This window comes from Arachis ipaensis, chromosome B5 (genome assembly GCF_059453495.1).
Source record: "Arachis ipaensis isolate K30076 ecotype BB chromosome B5, ASM5945349v1, whole genome shotgun sequence".
NCBI classification, from domain to species: Eukaryota; Viridiplantae; Streptophyta; class Magnoliopsida; order Fabales; family Fabaceae; genus Arachis; species Arachis ipaensis.
Window position 1 is genome coordinate 8,436,279 of NC_142440.1, and position 5,538 is coordinate 8,441,816.

Genomic DNA, 5,538 nt, shown 5'->3' on the forward strand with positions numbered 1-5,538 from the left:
TTGTGGCTCAACAAATTCAGCAATATGGTTTGGGAGGATAAAAAGGTGTTCGTTGTTGTAACTCCTTTCTGCCAGGATGGGGAACATCTGCTCACAGTAGCGATTGATAAATCGCGCAGTGTCCTTTGCCAGGAAGGCTTTCTCTTTATCATCAACCTTTATAATCCTCTTAATTCTTTTTGTTGAGGGTTTAACTGCAGTTGAAGAAGGCTCTGCCACTAGTGCTCGTTTTGTTCCTCTCCTTGCTGTTGATTTAGGAGCAGCTTTCTCCTTGCCTTTCTTGGTGGCCATCCTGAAAGGGAGAAAAGAGAAAGTATGTCAAAATGTCAAGGGGTAGAGCAAGGAAGAGGATGGTATGGGTGGTAATCAATGCACATTAAAGATGAATGAAGTTAACACATGGTCATGACTGCATGTGAAAAACTGTCATGAGGAATATAGTAAGTGCATAGGGTGACAATTAAATGCAAGGTGTTTATTGGCATGCAGGCAAAGGCATGAGTAGTATAGATCAAGCATTTAATGTCAATGTTAAATTACCACAGAGTTCAAACTAACAATCTGTTTGTAATAACAATTATATTAAATTAATAAAATATAAAAAAAGAGTTTTGTGAAAAGCAGGCATTTAGAGTAAAAAGAAATCCAAAAATAGTGCACAATGCCATACAGGCGTTTTCACAAACACATAGCATGCAAGGTAGGTAAGCAATTGAAAATAATAAGTGGGGTTTATGGGGAAGAGACGATGGATGTGAGTGGTGAAGAGGTGATGGAGAAGAGTGATTGAGTTGATTGGTGAAGGGTATTTGGGGAAGAGAGTTATGAAAAGGTGTGAAGAGGAGAGAAGGAAAAGTGGGGGTCCTGTGGGTCCACAGATCCTGAGGAAATCCTGTGGGGTCCACAGATCCTGTGGTGATTTTGTGGGATCCACAGATCCTGAGGTGTCAAGGGTTTTTCATCCCTGCACCTTTTAGACGTGTAAAATGCCCTATACATGCAATCCTGGCGTTTAACGCCAGACTGCTGCCTGTTTCTGGCGTTAAACGCCACTTCCATGTTCTGTTCTAGCGTTTAACGCCAGGTAGATGCTTGGTTCTGGCATTAAACGCCAGCTTGGTGCTTGTTTCTGGCGTTAAACGCCAGACAGATGCTTGTTTCTGGCGTTTAAACGCCAGACTGTTCTCCTCCAGGGTGTGCTATTTTTCATTCTATTTTTCATTCTGTTTTTGATTTTTCAGTAGTTTTTGTGACTTCACATGATCATCAACCTAAAGAACACATAAAATAACAATGGAAAATAAATAAATATAATTAGATAACATTGGGTTGCCTCCCAACAAGCGCTTCTTTAATGTCAATAGCTTGACAGTGAGCTTTCATGGAGCCTCACAGACGTTCAGAGCATTGTTGGAACCTCCCAACACCAAACTTAGAGTTTGAATGTGGGGGTTCAACACCAAACTTAGAGCTTGACTTTGGGGGCTTTGGTTGACTCTGTAGTGAGAGAAGCTTTTCATGCTTCCTCTCCATGGTTACAGAAGGAGATCCTTGAGTTTTAAACACAAGGTTGTCCTCATTCAGTTGAAGGTTCAATTCTCCTCTGTCCACATCAATCACAACTCTTGCTGTGACTAGGAAAGGTCTTCCAAGGATGATGGATTCATTCTCATCCTTCCCAATATCCAGGATTATGAAATCAGCAGGGATGTAAAGGCCTTCAACCTTTACTAGCACGTCCTCTACTTGTCCATAAGCTTGTTTTCTTGAGTTGTCTGCCATCTCTAATGAGATTCTAGTAGCTTGCACCTCAAAGATCCCAAGTTTCTCCATTACAGAGAGTGGCATTAGGTTTATCCCTGATCCAAGGTCACATAGAGCCTTCTCAAAGGTCATGGTGCCTATGGTACAAGGTATTAAGAACTTTCCAGGATCCTGTTTCTTCTGAGGCAATCTCAGTTGATCCAGATCACTTAGTTCATTGATGAGCAAGGGGAGTTCATCTTCCCAAGTCTCATTACCAAATAATTTGGCATTCAGCTTCATGATTGCACCAAGGTACTTGGCAACTTGCTCTTCAGTGACATCTTCATTCTCTTCAGAAGAAGAATACTCATCAGAGCTCATGAATGGCATAAGGAGGTTCAATGGAATCTCTATGGTCTCTAGATGAGCCTCAGATTCCTTTGGTTCCTTAGAGGAAAACTCCTTGTTGATCAGTGGACGTCCCAGGAGGTCTTCCTCACTGGGATTCACGTCCTCTCCCTCCCTTGTAGGTTCGGCCATGATGGTTAAATCAATGGCCTTGCACTCTCTTTTTGGATTCTCTTCTGTATTGCTTGGGAGAGTACTAGGAGGGATTTCAGTGACTCTTTTACTCAGCTGGCCCACTTGTACCTCCAAATTTCTAATGGAGGACCTTGTTTCATTCATGAAACTTAAAGTGGCCTTAGATAGATTAGAAACTATGTTTGCTAAGCTAGATGGATTCTGCTCAGAACTCTCTGTCTTTTGCTGAGTGGATGATGGAAAAGGTTTGCTATTGCTAAACCTATTTCTTCCACCATTATTAAAGCCTTGTTGAGGCTTTTGTTGATCCTTCCATGAGGAATTTGGATGATTTCTCCATGAGGGGTTATAGGTGTTTTCATAGGGTTCACCCATGTAATTCACCTCTGCTATTGCAGGGTTCTCAGGATCATAAGCTTCTTCTTCAGAAGAGGCCTCTTTAGTACTGTTGGATGATTCCTTCAATCCATTCAGACTCTGAGAAATCATATTGACTTGCTGAGTCAATATTTTATTCTGAGCCAATATGGCATTCAGAGTATCAATTTCAAGAACTCCCTTCCTCATAGGCGTCCCATTACTCACAGGATTCCTTTCAGAAGTGTACATAAACTGGTTATTTGCAACCATGTCAATGAGTTCTTGAGCTTCTGCAGGCGTTTTCTTTAGGTGGATGGATCCACCTACAGAATGGTCCAGTGACATCTTTGATAACTCAGACAGACCATCATAGAATATATCCAGGATGGTCCATTCTGAAAGCATGTCAGAAGGACACTTTTTGGTCAGTTTCTTGTATCTCTCCCAAGCTTCATAGAGGGATTCTCCTTCTTTTTGTCTGAAGGTTTGAACATCCACTCTAAGCTTGCTAAGCTTTTGAGGAGGAAAGAACTTAGCTAAGAAAGCCGTGACCAGCTTATCCCAAGAGTTCAGGCTGTCTTTAGGTTGAGAGTCCAACCATACTCTAGCTTTGTCTCTTACAGCAAACGGGAAAAGCATAAGCCTGTAGACCTCAGGATCAACCCCATTGGTCTTAACAGTATCACAGATCTGCAAGAATTCAGTTAAGAACTGAAAAGGATCTTCAGATGGAAGTCCATGAAACTTGCAGTTCTGTTGCATCAGAGAAACTAATTGAGGTTTAAGATCAAAATTATTTGCTCCAATGGCAGGAATTGAGATGCTTCTTCCATGTAAATTGGAATTTGGTGCAGTAAAGTCACCAAGCATCTTCCTTGCATTGTTATTATTTTCGGCCATGTCTCCTTCTTTTTCGAAAATTTCTATCAGATTTTCTTCAGAGAGTTGTGCTTTAGCTTCCCTTAGTTTCCTCTTCAGAGTCCTTTCAGGTTCAGGATCAGCCTCAACAAGAATGTTCTTATCCTTGTTCCTGCTCATATGAAAAAGAAGAAAACAGAAAAGAAAATATGGAATCCTCTATGTCACAGTATAGAGATTCCTTTATGTGAGTAGAAGAAGATAAGAATAAAAGAAGAGAAATTCGAACACCAAGAGGAAGAGAGGGTTCGAATTTTGAGATGAAGAGAAGTGTTAGTAAATAAATAAATAATTAGAAGGAGGTGAGAGAGAAGAATTTTCGAAAATTAAATAAATAAAAATATTTTTGTTTTTAATTTAAAAATATAATTCGAAAATTAAGAAAGGAAAAATTTTAATTAAATTTAAAACAATTAGTTAATTAAAAAAATAATTTTGAAAAAGAGGGAAGGGATTTTCGAAAATTAGAGAGAGAATTAGTTAGGTAGTTTTGAAAAAGATATGATTGAAACAAAAAGATAAGATTGATTGAAAAAGATTTGAAAATTAATTTTGAAAAGATAAGAAGTTAGAAAAGATTTTGAAATTGATTTTGAAAAAGATGTGATTGAAACTTAATTTGAAGAAGATTTGAAAAAGAAATTTAAAAAGATTTGATTTTGAAAATTAAAGTTGATTACTTGACTAACAAGAAACTAAAAAGATATGATTCTAGAGTTTAAAGATTGAACCTTTCTTACTAGGCAAGTAACAAACTTTATATTTTTTTTTTGAATCAATCACATTGATTGTTAGTAAAGATTTGAAATTATAAAACAAAATAAGAAAAAGATTTTTGAAAATCATTTTGGAATTTTCAAAAATTATGAAAGAAAAATGAAAAAGATTTGATTTTTTTGAAAAAGATTTGAAAAAGATAGAGTTTTTAAAATGAAAATTTGATTTGACTCATAAGAAACAATTAATTTTGAAATTTTTGAAAAAGTCAACTCAAATTTTCGAATTTTATGAGTGAAAAAGGGAAAGGTATTTTTTTATTTTTGAATTTTTAATGATGAAAGAGAAAAACAACCCAAAGACTCAATGCATGAAAATTTTGGATCAAAACATGTGATGCATGCAAGAACACTATGAATGTCAAGATGAACACCAAGAACACTTTGAATGTCAAGATGAACACCAAGAACTTATTTTTGAAAAATTTTCAAGAAAAGAAAACATGTAAGACACCAAACTTAAAAATTTTTATTCTTTAGACATTAACAAATTGAAAATGCATCTGAAAAACAAGAAAAGACACAAAACAATAAAATATGAAGATCAAACAAGAAGACTGGCCAAGAACGACTTGAAAATCATGAAGAATGCAATGCATGAAATTTTCAAAAAATAAATTTTTTTAGAAAATTAAAAAGATGCAATTGACACCAAACTTAAAACTTGACTCTAGACTCAAACAAGAAACATCAAATGATTTTTGATTTTATGATTTTGTAAAAATTTTTTTTGTATTTTTCGAAAATAAGAAATAAAAAGCTTAAAATTAAAATAAAATTACCTAATCTGAGCAACAAGATGAACCGTCAGTTGTCCAAACTCGAACAATCCCCAGCAACGGCGCCAAAAACTTGGTGCGCAGAAATCGTGACGGTTCCATTCCATGGTAACGGCGCTGAAAACTTTATACGCACGTTCATAATCTTAATTCTTTGTCACAAATTCGCACAACTGACCAGCAAGTGCACTGGGTCGTCCAAGTAATAAACCTTACGTGAGTAAGGGTCGATCCCACGGAGATTGTCGGCTTGAAGCAAGCTATGGTCACCTTGTAAATCTCAGTCAAGCGGATTCAAATGTATTAAGAGATTATAGTATACTAAAAGATAATTAAAATAGGATAGAGATACTTATGTAATTCATTGGTGAGAGTTTCAGATAAGCGTGTAGAGATGCTTTCGTTCCTCTGAACCT

The 5,538-nt window shown here is 36.7% G+C and overlaps 1 non-coding gene across 1 annotated transcript; it reads left to right on the forward strand.

Moving 5' to 3' along the window:
- Window positions 1–3,048: 3,048 nt before the first annotated feature.
- Window positions 3,049–3,156, forward strand: LOC148563310 (small nucleolar RNA R71). The gene has a single exon (XR_015884574.1). It is a non-coding gene; the product is annotated as a small nucleolar RNA R71 (small nucleolar RNA).
- The last annotated feature ends 2,382 nt before the right edge of the window (window positions 3,157–5,538 follow it).